The 18,411-nt window shown below is 36.3% G+C and overlaps 1 long non-coding RNA gene and 1 pseudogene across 1 annotated transcript in view; both read right to left on the reverse strand.

Annotated features, from left to right (window-relative positions):
* The window catches only part of LOC144330841 (uncharacterized), a 264,236-nt gene that overhangs the window by 42,717 nt on the left and 203,108 nt on the right, over positions 1–18,411 (reverse strand). The gene's annotated exons all lie outside the window — the stretch shown is intronic.
* On the reverse strand, positions 2,790–4,083 carry LOC696935 (lactate dehydrogenase B-like; annotated as a pseudogene).

Below are 18,411 nucleotides of genomic sequence, written 5' to 3' on the forward strand. Positions count from 1 at the left end.
TCCAGTTTTATTTCCAGCTTCTAACATCATCTCCACTGCTAGTGGAGAAGGTGCATGTCCAGTGAGTAGGTTTCTCTTTAACGTGTGGTTAAAGCTGAAAGACAACCAGAGGTAACCTATCTTTTGTTTTCACCCTGTCCAGATGCAATGTAACTAACACTTTCTTTTCAAGGACAATGCATAAGGTATTTGATGAAAAAGCACATGTGGACAGAAGCAGTTAAGGACAATTTAACTCTACTCTCCTTTTGTTCAGCAGCTTTTGGAGCTGCTGTGCTTGCCCACTATTGGATCTACCTGTGTGTTAACCACAAACATGCACAAAGCCCCACTAAGTGATGAAATCTACAAAAAAAGTGAGAAATTACGGACTAGACTATGGCATATACTAAAAATAGAGGAGTAGTTATTTCATTGTAGAAGTTATAGATAGTCTAATGCTCTGACTACTCTGGTTTTATCAAGTAGTATATGGTTGTATATGGTATAAATATACAACCGGTTACCTATTTTTGTTGTTTGGTAACACATTTATGTTGCAATATGCCATTTTAGCAAAATGCTTAACATGCTCTATTAGTCCATTTTCACACTACTATAAAGAACTGTCTGAGACTGGGTAATTTATAAAGGAAAGAGCTTTAATTGACTCATAGTTCAGCATGGCTGGGGAGGCCTCATGAAACTTACAATCATGGAAGAAGGTGAAGGAGAAGCAAGGCACCTTCTTCGCAATGCAACAGGAAGGAGAATGAATGCAGGAGTAACTACCAAACACTTTTAAAACCTTCAGATCTGATAGGAACTCACTCACTATCATGGCAACAGCATGGGGGTAAACTGCCCTCATGATGCAGTTACCTCCACCTGGTCTCTCCCTTGACACGTGGGGATTACAGGGATTGTAATTCAAGATGAGATTTTAGTGGGTATACAAAGCCTAACCATGTCACATACAATGTCACATTTAATATGAAATTAAGAACTGAAACTTACATTTTTCAAGAGTTAGATAATGAATATGTAACTTAAATTGTCTTATTGACACCTATCATTCACCAAGCAAGTGATAGAGATAAATTAACCAAACAAAGTCAAGTCACATAAATTTGTTCAAGAATATTTGGCATCTACTTCAAATGTAGTCATTATTCAGCTAATTGAGCCTGAAGATTATGATTCAATACATGCAGCTGCAAAAGGTGCACATATATTACTCTGGAAAGCATGACTTTCACTTAGATTAAATGATTAATCTCTATAAACTTCACTATTGGAATTGCTATATAGCACACACATAATTCAGAATTTTTCAAAATAAGCTACAACATTCTTTCAATTAAAATAGAGGTCATAGTTGGGAAATTTTAAATATGCGTATATTTTAAATTGAATTTTACACATTATATTTTTAATTAAGTTATTAATTTAATTTTAAGACTTTTGTGTCACGTATACATACAGGCACATAGAATTATTTACTGAACAAAATGCTTGTGATAAAGCTGATGTTGAAGGTGAAATAATTATTGTATTGCAATACTCACTTTTTCTTCATTTTCCACAGATTTTAGAAATATTTGAATTATTAATACTCATGTACATGTCTTATAAGAGTACTGAACTTTTTTTTACCATGTCCTCTGAATTTTGTGTACATTTAAGTCAAAATCATTTATAAATATTTGATTAATATATTCAACAAATAAAATGTCAAATATTTTCAAAGAAGCAAACAGATATAAAACTTATCACTAAATTAGGAAATTCCTTATTACTAACATAGGGAATCTAAGTTTATTAAACATTGAGAGTTAAAAGAGTGTCTAAGATTTATTTTTTCATTTTGTAATTGCATTTTATATTAATTTGGAGGAAAGCTCTTTTGTTGGAGTTTCTATTTGTAATTTGATAGATTTTTCATTGCCATGAAATGAAATAGGAAAGTTTATAATCTTACATTACGTACACAAGTAATACAGATAAATTATTTGATACATTTTAAAAATATATATTTTGCAAAAGAAGGCACTTCTGATTCAACATGTGAAGCAACAAAAAATATAGTCCTTCTAAAGACATGTGAACTGAAATTTTTGCACATTTCAATATAAGAAAAAAACAGAAAAATGAAAGCATTTCTGATTTAGCAAGTTATCTCTGAGATTATACTTATGGACTAAAAGTAAATATACTTCTTATGCTATATATTTTTATACATATTATAAATGGGATCTTATATTCAGAGTTTATTTTGTTTTTTAAACTTTATTTTGAAATAGATTTGCAGAAAATCTGCAAAAATAGCACAGAGTTATCATGTGTATTTACCCAATGTCCCTTAATATTAACATTTCATATAACCATGGTACATTTTTTAAAACTTACATTGGAACAATAATATTAGCTAAACTATATTCCAGTTTCATCGGGTTTTCCACTATTGTCCTTTTTCTGTTTCAGTAACCAACCCAGGATACCATGTTGCATTTAGCCATAATGCCTCCTTCCTCTCCTTCAATGTATGTTTGCACTTTACTTCTTATGACCTTAACATCAGATATTTTGTAGAATATCCATCAATGTGAGGTTTCCTGGTTTTATTTTTCTTATGGTTGGCCTACAGTTAGAGACTTGGGAGAACAGCACAGAGGTGAAATGCTTCTCACTACATTTTATCAGGCCATAGATACATAACAACATAACTTATCACTGGTGATATTAACCTGGTCACTTAATTAAGTTGTTATCTGTCAGGTTGTCTACTGTAAAAGTATCTCTTTGTTTCCTTTCTTTTTTTTTTTTTTTTTTAGAAGTACACTACAATAGTTAATTTTATTTGTTCAAGAGCTCATATTGCAAGCATTAAACCAAGCATAGGCTTTGATTCTATGAGCCCAAATTCACATATTGAAGAAGATCAAAGCAAACTGTGATCCATGTACACAGATGAAAACTAAAGGCTCAGAGTTAATAACATTGTAGTTTTAAAATTTCTATAGCCTAGAGCCCAGTAGTCACAGGTCCTTTAGGTCCTTCTGGATGTCCCACAGGGTATCCGCACTTTTCTTGAGCTGAGCAACTTCATCATCCTTTAGCTTCTGGTTGATAACGCTGGTTAATCCTCGGGCATTGAGGATACATGGAAGGCTCAGGAAGACTTCATTCTCGATGCCATACATCCCCTTTACCATTGTTGACACGGGATGAATCCTGGATAGATTTTTCAACATGGATTCAATAAGATCAGCCACACTTAATCCAATAGCCCAGTTGGTATATCCTTTTAGCTTGATGACTTCATAGGCACTTTCAACCACCATCTTATGCACTTCCTTCCAATTTTCACTATCATTGTCCGTTCCCATTTCTGGATTCAATTCTTGGAGAGAAACACCTGCCACATTCACGCCACTCCACACAGCCACCCTTGAGTCGCCATGTTCCCCCAAAATCCATCCATGGCAGCTGCTGGGATGAATGCCAAGTTTTTCAGCCATAAGGTAGCGAAATCTAGCAGAATCCAGATTACATCCACTTCCAATCACGCGGTGTTTGGGTAATCCACTTAGTTTCCAGGTAACATATGTAAGAATGTCCACTGGGTTGGAAACCACAATTATGATGCAATCAGGACTGTACTTGACGATCTGAGGAATAATGAATTTGAAGACATTAACATTTCTCTGCACCAGATTGAGCCGACTCTCCCCTTCTTGCTGACGGACTCCTGCAGTTACCACTACAATCTTGGAATTGGCAGTCACAGAATAATCTTTATCTGCCACAATTTTAGGTGTCTGAAGAAATAAGCTCCCATGCTGCAGATCCATCATTTCTCCTTTAAGCTTATCTTCCAAAACATCCACAAGAGCAAGTTCATCAGCCAGAGACTTTCCCAGAATGCTGATAGCACACGCCATACCAACTTGTCCAACACCCACTACAGTGATCTTATTGTTTGGGACTGTTGCCTCTTCTTCCGCAACTGGTGCAATGAGTTTTTCCTTAAGAGTTGCCATTTTACACAGGAGGGAGAAGGCGCTGGAGACCTCAGTAACAGCAGTGCGGAGAACACAATGTCTCTTTGTTTCCTTTCTAACTCTATTCATTAGAAGTAAGTCACTACATCTGGCCAACATTCAAGGAATGGGGAATTACGTTCCACTTCCTGGAGGGAAGGGAATCAAAAATTTCATGGACCTGTCTTAAAACCATTATAGTAATTAATACATATTTTTGGGGAGATTTTTTAACTTTAAAAAACATATTGGTGGGTACATACTATGTGTATGTATTTAGGGAGTACATAAGATGTTTTGATACAGCCATGCAATATGCAATAAGCACACCATGGAGAATGGGGGCTCCATCCCCTCAAGCGTTTATCCTTTGAGTTACAAACAATCCAATGACACACTTTGAGTTACTTAAAAATGTACAATTAAGTTATTATTGACTTAATAATAGCATCCTCTTGTGCTATCAAATAGTATGTCTTTTTTTTTTTTTTTTTTTTTTTTTTTTTTTTAAACACGGTGTCTCACTCTCCCACCCAAGCTGGAGTGCAGTGGTGTGATCATGACTCACTGCAGCCTCAACCTCCTGGGCTTAAGCAATCCTCCCACCTCAGCCTTCTGAGTAGCTGGGACTACAGATGCATACCACCATGCCCAGCTAACTTTTGTATTTTTTGTAGCGACAAGGTTTCACCATGTTGCCCAGGCTGGCCTTGAACTCCTGGGCTCAAGCAATATAGCCTCCTCAGCCTCCCAAAGTGCTGGGATTACAGGCATGAGCCACCACGCCCGGCCAACAATTTTATTTTTAAAGATAGTTTATGATTAGAACTATTTTTAATCCACTTACTTAAGAATTGATTTATTTCTTAATAACGACATCTTTCAAAAACATGCAATTATAATTATTTTAGCATTCCTTTCACCCTTACATGTCTTAATCTGGATAATAAACTACAAAGTGACCCCAAATGAGTTAATCTGAGCTCAGCAGGCTCTTTGAATACTGTTATTTAGATCATAGCCTCTCAAGCCTTAATATTCCTACAAATCATCTGAGGATACCGTTAAACTGCAGACCGATTCAGTAGGAGTGGGGAGGAGCCTGAGAGCCTGTATTTTTATGTGGCTCCCGGGTGATACCAATGCTGCAGGTGCACAGACCACACTTCGAGTGGTAAGACTGAAGACTACATAGTTGTCATTGCGTAAGCTTTCTATGCAGTTGTTCTGTGTCCTCAATCCTATAGTGCTTGTTCTTTCCTTTATTCCAGAGCCCAAATGCCTCATTTCAAAACCCATTTCTAGGGAACTCAGTAATCTTTAAAGTTCCATTCAGTCTGTAGCTCTTTTTTACATTTCTACACCTATTTCAGTTTAGAGGCTTTGTCTATCATACATGCAAGGTAAGTTTACATCAGTTTGTAAATTAGATTAGCTGTGTTTGACAAGTGGGAATGGGAAAATGTCCTTTTCCACCTCTTTTCATTCTTCAGTAGTTTGGTGAATAGAGCAGACCTTAGAACATACTATTTGCCAGACTACATTCAGGTCTCACTTATACATCACAGCCACCTCACTTATATACAACAGCTACCTCACTGTGAGCTTTCTCATTTTCAATCTTGTATTAATTTTGATAATTTTTTTAACCCAAGGAAAACACTTATGGAGTCTATTACAAGATTGGTGGGTTCACACTGTGATCAGAGACAAATGCTTAAGGGAATAGTGGAGCCATTCTGTGATTTATGACCATTCCTGGTGGGGGGTAGGGTGGGAGTGTAGGGAGAGAGAGTGAGAGTGGGGAAGGAATAGAATAAATATAAAAAGAGTATTGCAGTCTTGTGGCCATCTGTGCCAACTGCATGCTGCATATCTCAAACAGAAATAGACAGGATATAAGCAACTGTTATTAGTTGCTTTTAATTTTGTGCTCTTCAAAATTATTTGTGTTATATCCATTCATTCATTTACCCATCCATCATGATTGCACTAGAGTTCTGAGTTCTTACTCTGATATAGCCTTATGATGGGCACTGGGGACCACATGCTAAGAGATAGTCTCTATCTTTAATTGGCTTTGGGTAGAGAAGTATGGAATGAAAAGCACACAGGTGAATACAAAACGTTATGATAAATGCTACATTGTGGCACAGAGTACTGGAGGCACATAAGAAAGCACCTTATCCAGTCTTGGGGATCCTGGAAGTTTCCTACAGGCAACAGGCTCTAATTTGAGGTGTAATACATGAATGGGAGTAATTCAGGTAAAGAAAAGCAAGGACAAAGGGCAGAGAAGAGGCAGCAGGTGGAAATGTGGTTATTTTGGGAACATTCTAAGGAAAGAGATTACCATGTACAAAACCCAAATGTTGAGGATACAACTTCTCCCAACTTTTCCTTTTCCCAGACTCCCCATTTTAGTGATGTCAGCACCACCAACTTAGTTACACTGTCCACAAATTAGGAGTAATCCTTGCCTTCTCCCACTCATTCATTCTGCTGTTTCCCACTTACACAATCACTTAGTCCTGTCAATTCTTCCTTCTAGCTATATCTTAAATGCATTTTCTAGTCTCCATTCATGAGGTCACTGAAATATCACATTGTCCAAGATTATGGACAATCATCTCTTACCTAAATTACAAGTCTCCAAAATGATACTCTTAGTTCCAGCTTCAAACATCTTTCAGGTTGAAAAACATTTATTTTCACTATAGTGATCTTTCCACTATAGTGAGTTCAAGGAACTAATAGCCAATATTTACCACACTCACAAAAGTATACAAATGAATGAAAACAGTTATGACCCACCCATGACTGCAGTGGGTTCCAAAGATAAAACACTACTACTGTCGCTCCATTCTCAAATCCTCCAATAGCTCCTCATTGCCTTCAGGATCAAGTACAAATCCCTTAACATGGTTAACAAGGCCTTAAGTCACTGGGCTCCTGCCTACATCTCCACCTTGCTGATCCAATACTTAACACATTTCATATACAGTATATTTTTTGTTCACCTAGATATGATAGTCACTATACAGGGCACTCTAAATAAAATGATGAATAAGATAAACAGTCTACTTATATTCTATCAAAGGAGACTTTTAAACAAATCATCAAGTTATTAGCAACTGTTGTAAGAACACTTTTCCATCATCACTTTTATGATGCGAGTACCCTAGACATTCTAAACATAGTATTTGGCATTTTGGGGGGTCTTCACCTATTTCGGATTATAAGTTTTTCCAGATATTGATTTTTAAAGAAGATTATTATTTTAATAAAAGACATTGCCACTCTATTAGTTACAGTAATTCTAGCTACTGTATCAGATGAAGTGTGAAATTTCAGTAGTTTAAGACAGTGAAACTTATTTCTAACCCTCAATGTGTTCCTTAAGCAGGAGAAACAAAGCAATTATTCAGATATTCAAGCTGATGGAAGTTCTTTCCTTATTAGTTCAGGATTTCTAATTTCCCTCAACACTGACATCCTGTTGACAGTCAGGGAAAGAGAGGAGGACTTGCAGGTAGGTTTCAAAAGACCAGACCTGGAAACAACATATATCCCTTCTGACCACATTCCATTGGCTAGAATTCCTTCACACAACGATGCCCAAGTGAAGGGGTCTTGGGGGAAGTATAGAGTAGGTCTGAGCCCAGAAACAGAAGGAAGTGAGTTCAGGTAACTAATAGCCGGTGTTTACCACACTCACAAAAATATACAAATGAATGAAAACAGTTATGACCCACCCATGACTAGAGTGGGTTTGCTGTCATCCAACGTGATCTATACCACCTGTTCATATGTGACTGAGAGGACCACTGGCCATCCATAGCCTGGGAGGTTACATCATCACCTTGCACCTCACACTCTAATAAGTTTTTCTTCAATTATCATAAATTTATAGGCAGATGATAATTCTAAATATCTTTTAAAAATAATTCTACTTTTAGGTGCTTATGGTGTTAAGACTCAAACAGAGTTACTAGTACACTAGTCACTGTGGAAACCTTCCCTCCTGTGCCTGTCTTTCCCCCTTCCCTGCCTGTTCCCTAGCAACCCGGCATTTGGTAAATCTTAGTTGTCTTTTAGATCTTAGCGAAAAATTACTTTTAATATTATGTTCTCAAAGACCTCCCCAAATCTGGGTTAAGAGTTTTTTCCATAACTTCTAGAAGCAATTCATGATTACTGTGTATGTATACTTATGAAAATGCATGACTTAATGCCTGGTTAATTATTATATCCCTGGAATTTAGCACAAGACCATAATGGGTGATATATACTTATGGACTGAATTGATTGGCATTTTTCAATACAGCTGGCATGCAGGACATGAAGTGAGATAAATGTGGAAGAAGTCATTATCAAAAATAAATAAATAATAATAATAAGTCATTATCCTGAAAATAACCTACCATGGTAGTTCTCAAAGTGTGGTCACAGTACCAGCAACATCAGAATCCTTTGGGACCCTTTTAGACATGCATATTCCCAGGCCATGACCCAGACAATTCTGAGTTAGAATCTATGAGGGTTAGAGCCCAGCAATCTGTCTTTCACCAAGACCTCCAAGTAATTATGACCCATATTAAAGTTTGAGAACCACTAGGAATGTAGATAAATCTGAAACAAGTTGAAAGAAAGAGAGAGAGAGAGAGAGGAAGGAAGGAAGGAAGGAAGGAAGGAAGGAAGGAAGGAAGGAAGGAAGGAAGGAAGGAAGGAAGGAAGAAAGGAAGGGCAACATTGATAATCTAATAATAACAGCTACTATTCCTGAAGTACTGATGTCAAGGAGTTGACCTTAGGAGTTGTGACACTAAAATGGTCTTGTGACTCAAATAATCCAATTACATGTGGTTTAACTACAACAGTAGTAGTAACATATGGGAAGAAGGTAATGAGAATTCAGAAGATAATAAAGTAGTAAATAAATAGTAAATAGAGTGATACAATTGAGTCAAGCAGTACAACCAATTGAGTAGGAATTATTAACTGACACAAGCAATAACTTTAACCATAAGTAATGTGTAAATTGAGACCAACGTACCAAACCCCTTTGGAAGGCTTTGCCACAACATCAGTATGAAAAAACTGAGCCTGTCAATCAGAGTTGCATCCTAGTCCATATTCTTCTGATTCCTAAGAGATCTCAACAAGCTGAGGAGTTTGGTCTAAACAATCCTTGAAAAAGTAACCCCCCAATATTGTTTAGGATGACATAAAGGTTTAGAATTGATATGTGAAGTGTGCGACTGTGGTTTAAAATATATATTTGACTCTTAAATTTAGATTTCTGACTTTCAGTTGAATTTGTACTACGTTTGTGAACAGTGTCAAAATATTACAAGAACTTAAGGTTTGTCATATTTTATAAGTTTAATTTATTGGATTTATCAAACATATATATTTAGGAGTGTTGATTTGTCAATGTGAAACTAAAAACTTTAAATATATAAATACATTAGGCTTGTTGGTGAAATGTAAAAGTTTCTGAATGTTTATCTAAGTTGTAAATGAAACCAATATTTCAATGTCTCCTAGAAGAATTAATAAATTTGTTACAAAAATAAACAGAATAATATGAGTCATAAATTAAGCTTAAAAGCTTAAGAAAAACTAAGTTTTAAAATTTACAAGTTTAAACCCTAGGTAACTCCATAACAATCTTCTCTGTGTATAAAAATGTTCTTGAGAACATTGTAAAGAAAGGAATTCACATTTAACACAAACGGCTTTAGACGAATTGACTTGTTTAATCCAACTTCCTACTGTGAGGTAGGCAATGTTTTTACCCTCCTTTTATCATGAGCAATAGGCTAAATAAAATGCCCTATCATAGAGCTTGGGGGAGGCAGAGCTAGGATTCACACCTAGCACATGGGATTCTAGAGCCTATCTTCTGACTGCTCCATGTTGCTCCCTCCTCCTGTAGTACTGTTTGGAGCCAAAGGGAGAGAGAGACAATGAGGCTTGAGGGAAGTATTCAAGTGTGGCTTGGATAGAATCCTGCCAAAGAGGATATGAGTCATATTATTCTATTACTATATCTAACAAATTTATTCATCACTTCTAAGGAACATTGCAATATTGGTTTTATTTAAAACTTAGATAAACATTCAGCAACTTTTACATTTTATCAACAAACCTAAAGTATTTCTATCTTTTTAAAGTTCTACAGTTTCACATTGCCAAGTACACACTCCTAAATATATATGAATGAGACTGGGTAGACAGCTGAATTTTGCTTCCTTTCTCATCTCCCACTGGCACCCACTCCCACTCATCTTCACTCTTCTGGTTACTCTAAGGAAGGATCTCAAAGAAAGTAACTTTAAGATAGAGGATGGATTCCCAATTGGGTATCTTTGCTGGAGAGATGGAGAGTTGGAATCCGTACTTGACTACGTTTTGACCATAACTCTCTTCCTGCATTTGAGCCTCTGCTTTCTGGCCATCATCAGCCAATCTGTCTCTTCCATAACCCTGATGCTTAATGCCACCTATTTGCTATTTGCTACTTCTTTTTCATTTTGCTCTTATCGAAAATACATTTATTCAAGAAGTGAATCTCAAGTACATACTTCATTTCAGGGTCTGAGCTGGGAACATAAATTCCAAGAGGTAAGATAGTATAGAAACAATAATAATTTCAATGATGAAGCACGTAGGAATCCTCATTCTTAAGGAAGGTATGAGTAGGTTTTTGACAGGTGAGGAAGGTAGGTAAGAATGTTCCAGGAAGAGAAAACACATATTAATAGGCTTGGAACCAGAGGGAGTTTGACTCTTTAAAGGAACTGAAAGAAGGAATGAAAATTGTTTTTGGAACAAGAAAAGGGAACTGGTCCCAAATGAGCCTGTGTAGTTACCGTGCCAAGTATTGACATTATCACACAATCAGTATGATAGAGAAATATTGTTCAAGGGATCCTGTGTGTTGTGAGTTGACCAAAGAGCACCAAAGTCATCAGTCAGGAGACACAAGAGTGTTTTAAGACAGTTAGACCTATGTATATACAAGTAAAAATCTGCTAGTGGAAATGACGAGAGGTGATTGTAGAGAGTTCATCTTTGTTCAGTTCATCAGATATTGAATTCATTGAATCTATTTATAGAATTTATATGTTTATCTTTTACAGTGTCAGAGACTGAGACAAAAGAGTGAAGGAATCCTGGCCTTTAGAAACGTCTTGTCATACACACACATATTTATACAACAAATATTCAGTTGGCCCTTGATGTCTGTGGAGGATTTTTTCCAAGTCACTGATATAAAATGACATACTATTGGCATATAATCTAAGCACATCCTCCTGTATACTTTGAATCATCTCTATGTTACTTATAATGCATAATACAAAGTAAATGTTATGTAAATAGTTGTTATACTATATTGTTTTTAAAATTTGTATTATTTTAATAGTTACATTATTATTTTTTCTTGTTTTTTATTTTTCTAAATATTTTTTACCCACATTTGGTGGAATCCATAGACATGGAATCCGTGGAGATGTAGGACTGACTGTATATATGTGTGTGTGTATGTATATAATATATATTCTGTATATCTGACACATGTGTGTATATATAGTATATAGGATGTATATTTACTTTATGTGACAAATATTACACACACATACACATATATTCAAAGATAATTAATATGAAGGGATCCTGGCCCTTAGGACCTAGAGTTTAGTTCCATATTTGTGTATATATGTACCCGTATTTAGTATATATGTGACATATATGTACACAGTATATGTATCTGTATTAATATATTTATATACATCTGTATCTGTATGTGTGTGTATATGTATGTATATGTGTGTGTATATATGTGTATATACATGTGTATATATACACACACACACACACGTATATACATATACACTGTAGTAGAACAAATCATGGGCCAGTAATTAATCTGGAGAGAGGATGAGAGGCCAATGAGCTGCCTGGAAGCTGTTTCCCAATGGTCAAGAAAAGAAGGGAAATGCTCTCTGTGTTGTCAATGAAACATATTCCATAGGCCCATGACCCTGGGAACATGTTTGAATTTTACAATAAAGTTTCTGTCTTTAAGTAGATAGAAAAGTCAGGAGGATTGACCCAAGGAGAACTCTATAGCTCTAAAGACCTAAACTGCAGCAAGCTTGGCTAACATCTGTAATAGAACATCTACCAACACAGCCAGAGGCGACTGTGCTGGAAATAAGAAAGCTTACACCTTTATTACAAGAAAGGACTTATTTTGCACAAAATTGTCATGACTATAATAAAAGAGAACGAGAGAGGCTTGTTTGAGAACATCACTCTCTTTTCAGTACCTCACTGAGAAATGTGAGTAATGACAGAGTTGCCACCACTTGAAAGCTGATTTGGAAATGGAAGGGCTTACTTATCTCAGGCCCCATGACTCATGGGAGAATCACCGAAATCTATTTCTTTTAATGTTTTCCAAAGAGAATTACTGATCAAAGTTGTTTTCTTCCCAGAGGTGTGTTCCCTCTAGCACAGGGATGAGGCATATCTCTGGGACACCCAGAGGACATTTATAGTCACTTCCCAAGTGGCTCTTGTTCTCTGGATTAAAAATGAAAATTATCTCTCGTCTGTCAATGTAACATCTTCCAGCAGCATGAAATTCTGTCAAACAGAAATTGAAGATGAATAAAACGAAGATACACACTCAGGATTATTCCTATTGTGAAGCAGCAGTGCTCTGCACTGACGAGTCTACTCCCTAATAGTAGATTTAGGGAAATAGAGACATACTGGTTTTCTAAACGCCCCTGTACAGTTTGCCACAGGAAGTAGCATTGATTGAATAGCCTGACAAACACTGTCAGCATATGCAATGAGCCAACTATACCGCACTCCAGGGCAGGATTACAAACGGTTTGTGTGCATTTTGGGGGGTAACCAGTTATCATAATTCCATTTGTAATTTATTTTTGCATGAAAATGCAGTTTTTAACCATTGCTAGGATTTGAGGAGCAAATGTAACCTGTTTTCATTTTGTCAAACTCCAGGGAAATTCAGCATGTCAGCTCAGAAATAATGCGCATCTACATTATTGGATGGCTGGTCTCTCAGAATAAATAACTACCCTTTATAGGAACCATATTTATAGAACATGTCTGGTACATGCACACAAAGCTGCTTATTACCCATCAGGTTCCATTCTAAATTGACACATACCTAAATTCAGGTCAAAGAAAAGAAAGGCAAATGAATAAGAAGTCAATTTCCAACCTTTCATTTTTGATGCCAGCAAGCCCTAAGGAGACAGACTTTTTAAGAGTATTCGAGGGGGAATACTGCAGCGCTATAGCTGGATGACTTGAATCTGAAAATTTTCTTATTCTTGGAATAGCAAGGAGGTGGTTAAGATGAGAAGGAGAGAAGTCATGGGAGACAGAGACAATATATCATATTAAATGGTTACACGTCAGAATGTATGATCTAAAATGGGAGGTATGGAGTAAAATGAAGCTTTCAAGAATTTGAAAACAAATTCCAAATAATTATATAATCATTATAATTAGGCAGCATCCTTAATCCTTATATAAAGAATACTCCAATTTTTGTTTTGAGCTTGTCATCCTGTACATGTTTCTGGAGGAAAAAGACATCATTTTACCAGATTTGAAAAGAGGTCTGTATATGAAAGTTCAAAATCCAGTGATACAATCTGTTAGAAGATTTAAGAAACTTAAAACCCCTTTTGTGGAATGTAGTGCAAGTGATACCCTAGTTCCTGAATTTCAACTCAGTGGTTTTCAAATGTTTTTACCCATGACCAATAGTAAGAAAAATATTTTACCTTGATACTCCTCTCTCATATCTAAAAAAAATAGTTTCGTAGTATAGTTGTTACCCTTATTGTTAGATGCACTCTGATATTTTCTATTCTATTCCAGGCAATTCTATTTCATTTATAAAGTGCTACTCATAATCCAGTAAATTGATTTTATGATCCATTTATGGGCTTCATTCTGCAGTTTGGAAAACACTGTTTTAACTGACCAAAAGGTGACAAGTGCAAAGGAAAAAAAAAATGAGGCAATGAACAGTTTGAATAGGCAAGGTGAGTCCTACTTTAAGCATTGACAAAGGTTAGAGTCAAAAAGAGGGACAGTTGGCATTAACAAAAGCGACATAAGAGGAATTGGAAGGAAGAGGACAAGAATGTCCTGGTGAGATGGAGGGAACATTGAAAACTGTGTCTAGACTAAATGATCAGAAATTTCTTGTTAATTCAGAGGAAAAAACTATTAACTCATTACACAAAATAAAAGACAACTTTAATAACTTTCCAATACTTGGATTTGTTGTTTTACAGGCAAAGCCAAAGATGTGCTGTTTGATTGCTAAGACAGTTATCACCCTCTGTGGAAAGAAAAGAAGAGGCAGGAGAAGAAAAAGATTTAGAGAAAATATTGATAACCTTATTTTTGGCTTCTGACAATATCTATCTTTCTGGGAGCTTCAATTTTTCTTAAAGCTTTCATACTTTTGGTCTCCAAGTTCTATGAAAATCAAGGACAATAAACAATATTTCAATAACTAAATGAATGTGACTTTTAGTGTAACTTCTTAATAAGAAGGTTTAGTTTAGAAGGGAAACTGCTAAATTGGATGGACAAGTTACTCATGTATTTTTTTTCTTCAAAATTAATAGGAATGACTATAGGTCAAGACTAGCTTGAAGGGAAGCACGGTTATTCAAGTTGAAAATCTTTCTCAAGGTGGTATCAAGTGCCTTGGAACAATTCAATTAACTAATCACAGATGGTTGCCAGATATGCAGTCTAAACTTTCATTTCACTAACAAATGTCACCGTTAAGAAAATCTGAGCTTTGGGAAATTGGGGGTGATTCCATGTGAAGGATAACTTCTGTTCTTGTCAAGATTTTATAGGAACCAGATGAGGAAGTACAGTGTCGCATGAGGGAAAACTTCCTAGCAGTTGGAGATGCCCAACAATGAGTGATCACATTCTTTGAAAAGTGAGACTCTCATTGCTGATCACCCAGGAGATTTCTGCATGGGGGGCACCCTGAACTTGAAAATCTCTGAAGTGCCTGGCAAGATTCAGGGCACTGAGGTCCAAAGGAGTGAATATTGGCAAACTGATTCTATTACACTGAAATGTATCATCAAATTAATAAATTACATAAAAATACCCTACAGGTGTAGCTCTCTAGCTCTTCTCTAATCACAGAGTGCAATCTGTTTTTTTTTTTTTTTTTTTTGTCATACTCTGGGGAATTGCCATAGTGATATGATAGGAATGTTTGCTATCGTGTCAGTGGTTCTTATCAATTTTTGAGTAATAAAATTATTTGATAAACTGAATAAAATTTCTTCAGAAATGTGGATATGTATATAATCACATAATTGCAAGCAATTAGAGGATTCAGAAACCCTGTGATAAATCCATACAGATCTAGAACATAAACCAAGATTGTGAGACAACTTGCAGTATTAGATCTAGGATGAAAACATAGCTTTTCTACTATTTTAGCTGCTAATAACTAATAACACACTTGAGACTCTCAGGGAGAAGGAGGAATAGTATTTGGAAATGTTCCCTGTAGTTGTCATTACATCCTACTGGCCCATATAATTTGCTTTTCACAGTTCAAAACATGCAGGTCAAATTTAATCTAACTGTCAAGAAAATCCTCTCCATATATTTCTCTCTCTGTGTGTTTTCTTTATTTTAAGTTAAATTTTTTGACAGAAAATGTTTCTTTAACCTAAACCAATTTTTATCAGCCAGGTGCCTCTGGTGGGATCCAAAGTAGTTGTTCATAGGAAAATGAGTAAATAAATGATTTTGATATCTCTGTAATGAGGGATAAATAAAGTGATGATTAATTATCTAATAAATCATGCCAAAGAAGCTCCATTATGTTTTGCAAAAGTCTTCAGAATATTTTTCTCTGAAGGAAGCAGAAGACAAAGTTCTGCTTAGAGAACTTTGGGCTTGGTAGTTCAAGATAAAAATGTCCATCAGCTATGGTATGCATAGTTGCCTTTCTTTCTTACTAACAGCAGAAACCCTTTCCATGACATCGTCTGATCCTATATCACAGAAGAGGTGTTTGGTTTGACTAATCCCTGACAAAAGATAGCAGCTCCATTTACCTTGGATTCCAGAGGCAATAAATTTCCGTCCTCACTTCCCCAATAGTGGACTGGTTTTGATATTTCATCTACACAGAACCATTATGAAGTATGATATGGTTTGGCTCTGTGTCTCCACCCAAATGTCATGTTTAATTGTAATTTCCAATGTTGCCAGGGGTAGCTGGTGGGAGATGTTGGGGGGATCTGGATCATGGGGCCAGATTTCCCCCTTGCTGCTCTCATAATAGTGAATGAGTTCTCATGAGATCTGATGGTTTAAAAGTGTGTGGCACTTCCCTCTTCTCTCTCTCTGTCTCTCACTCTGCCATGTGAAGAAAATATTTGCTTCCCCTTTGGCCATGATTGGAAGTTTCCTTAGGCCTCCCCAACCATGCTTCCTGTACATCCCATGGAACTCTGAGTCAATTAAGCCTCTTTTCTTCATAAATTACCCATTCTTGGGTAGTTCTTTGTAGCAATGTGAGAATGGGCTAATCCAAGGTGTGATTCCCATTCTTCACTATCAATAATGAACACTCACAATAAAAACCTTGTGCTAGTCTGAATAAGTCCACTCTCACACTGCTATAAAGACATACTAGAGACCAGGTAATTTATAAAGAAAAGCAGTTTAATCAACTCATGGTTGTGTGGGCTGTACAGTCTATTGCTTCTGGGGAGACTTCAGGAAACTTACAATCACAATCATGGCAGAAGGTGAAAGGGAAGCTGGTATATCCTCACATGGCTGGCAGGAGAGACAGAAAGAGAGAAGGGGGGGGGGTGCTATACACTTTCAAACAACCAGATCTCGTGAGAACTCTATCAAGAGAACAGAAAGGGGGAAGTCTGCTTCCATGATTCAATCGCCTCCCACCAGGCCCCTCCTCCAACACTGGGAATTACAATTTGACATGAGATTTGGGTGGGGACACAGAGCCAAACCACATCATAGCCTTAAAACCTAAATTAGCAGATCCAGGTAGGTCCAAACCCTAAAATTTCTTGGAGACTTTTTAAGACAACTTTCTAAGTATTCTACCTAAAAAGCAGCAGCAAAAGAGAGAAAGTGTGTCAATGCCCTTCCTCACTGTCTGGACCTCTTAATATTTAGAAAGCTTGAGACCCCTATATTCATGATAGCATATAGGTATATACCATATATGTTTATTATATTGATATATAAAAGTGTATATAATTAAAAAATTAAATCACTTATGTTTTTTCATGTTGCATACCCAATAGCATCACGTAAGTTTAGCACAAAGCCCATTTACTTATAAATTTTGACCTTTAAAGAGTATATCTACCATAATAAAAAAAGGAAATACTAAATTAATGAATAAAACGTTTTCTTGCTGTCCCTACTACTAGAAAATTGTTTTAGTGGAAACTGATGAACAAGTAAGTTCATAGTAACCATTTGCCATTTAATTGTGATCATTTTTGCAAACATACCTATCAATACCAAGAAATAAATATGCTTAGTATAATTGACATGGTTTCTTTCTCAAAGTGAGATGCAGAGCTGAGTCAGAAGCATTTCCATTATACCAAGTCAAGTTCACTTAAAGGAATATAATGGGCATAACCCTGGTAAATTACTACTTCTGACAGAGTAGGCAAAAAGACACAAGGAAATATTTTCCTTTTTTCAGCATTTTATGAAGGTAGGAAAACAAAAATTTGTCTGGGGACACTGGGTGTCCTTCAAAAGACAAACTGCCAAGCTTGGAGGTGACAGGAAACTGTAGAGTTCAAGCCCATTTTGAAGATGCTCCCAGCTGTCAGCTTCAGGAGAGATGTGATGCAGTCGATAAGGATAACGGATTTGGCTCATTACCTACTGAAAACATTCTGTTGTGAGATGGAGCATCCTCAAAGCAACAGGGGAAATTTCAACTTCCTTTAACATTGGCAAGAGGAGCGGTTGGTGATGTGAATACCTACTAGCCACGGGTACTACAAATGATCAAACATAAAAGCCATCTTCTAGGGGATTACCTAGTTTTTAAATCAACCATAAAAATTCAGGTCAGGCTTCCAAGAGATGCAACTAATATCAACAAACACCCATTGAAATGAATCATGGAATCATTCTCTTCTACAGTAACTTCCATGAATGAGAGAAAGAAAATAACATGGTGACCTTTCAGAGTTTCAGTCCTTTTCTGTCCTGGATGAATTGCCACACAGGTTTTTGCTTATTTGATAAATAGCCTTCAAGTCACCACTTA

This window comes from Macaca mulatta, chromosome 8 (assembly GCF_049350105.2).
Source record: "Macaca mulatta isolate MMU2019108-1 chromosome 8, T2T-MMU8v2.0, whole genome shotgun sequence".
Taxonomy (NCBI): Eukaryota; Metazoa; Chordata; class Mammalia; order Primates; family Cercopithecidae; genus Macaca; species Macaca mulatta.